The following is a 1,332-nucleotide window of genomic DNA, read 5'->3' as shown; positions in this document are numbered from 1 at the left end:
CTACCGAGCGGATTGTCATATCGTAATCTCGGTGCCATTATCCCTCTCCCAGCGCCACTTCAGCCTCCTTTAAGTAGGGACTTCACCTCGAGGCCTCGCATCGCGCGCAGGATGACATCAGGCCCTGAATCGCTAATGCGGACGGGGACTTCGAGGAGCCCCATCCCGCCCCCTTCTGCATCGGGATGGCACTCGCTCCTTCCTGTCCTCGCCGAAGCAACGGAAAAGGAATCGCGGAAGAATACGAACCTCGCGTCCTACGGCACTGGAGGCGGTCGTGCTCGCTCTCCCTCTCTTGCCAATCGCCTCATCGCCTTTCCGATCCTGCAGCTTTGCGACGCCTCATCCATAGTGCAGAGGCGCTCTTCCTCGACAAACAACCCTGCAATACCATATCGCCCTGTCGCGTCCCTCCTGCAATAGCTTCTCTTGCGTCGCAACCCCCTTGCCTGGCCAGCCCCTTTCCTTGTTGGTCCCTCGTGTCGATACTCCCTTGCTTCACTATTCTCTTGCTCCGCTTCTCCCTTGCCTCACCGCCCTTTGCCTCGCCGCCCCTTTGCCTCACCACCACCTCTGCCTCGCCACTCCCGCGCACAGCCCTGCCACACAAGCTCCGCGCGGGGAACCTGACCACAGATTAAGGCGGATTTCGCAGGGACTCGGGTGAGCCGCAGGAACCCGAGCTGGAAGTATCAGGTAGATCGGGATGTTTTGCGGGGAAGCCCTCATTCGCACTCCCCGTCTGCGTATACTCTCTCGGCGACACCTCAGTGAGGATGCATGGCGGCCTGGTAGACGAGCGAGTGAAGCTCCCAAAGACAGTCATGATCCGGCCTCTTGTCATGCAGAGCGGTCCCCTAATGCGTCCATCAGACAGCGCCGTCTGGGTCATGCACGCGAGGCCGAATGAGAACATGCACGCACTGTATTTCCCCTTTAAGTATCTGCGACCGTGGCAATGTGAGGGATCCGCGTGCCGTGCATGGCAATATTGCCGCGACGCATGACTAAGCGTGGAGAACTTTAATTTCCAGTGGTGTTCGGAAGGGGTTTCTGGGGGGGGGGGGGGTCCTTTTTGGGCATGCGAAGGCCAAGATATCCAGGTTAATGTGTTCCATCTGCCGTTCGCAGAGTTTTAATCGTTTGTCGGTTGTGCATGACAGACGACGTGGTACTCTGAAAGTAAATCCCACAAATCAGTTTCAAAGGTCAATCATGCACTGCAGACACTCCGCATGCTTTACTGTGCATTCCTATCATTCCATGCCCCGTCCAAGACAAGAGGCAAGCATACCAATCCTTCAACAACTCCCTCTAAAAGAACACATTTCT

The sequence above is a fragment of the Penaeus monodon genome, chromosome 15 (genome assembly GCF_015228065.2).
Source record: "Penaeus monodon isolate SGIC_2016 chromosome 15, NSTDA_Pmon_1, whole genome shotgun sequence".
NCBI classification, from domain to species: domain Eukaryota; kingdom Metazoa; phylum Arthropoda; class Malacostraca; order Decapoda; family Penaeidae; genus Penaeus; species Penaeus monodon.
Note: the sequence above shows the minus strand (reverse complement) of the source record.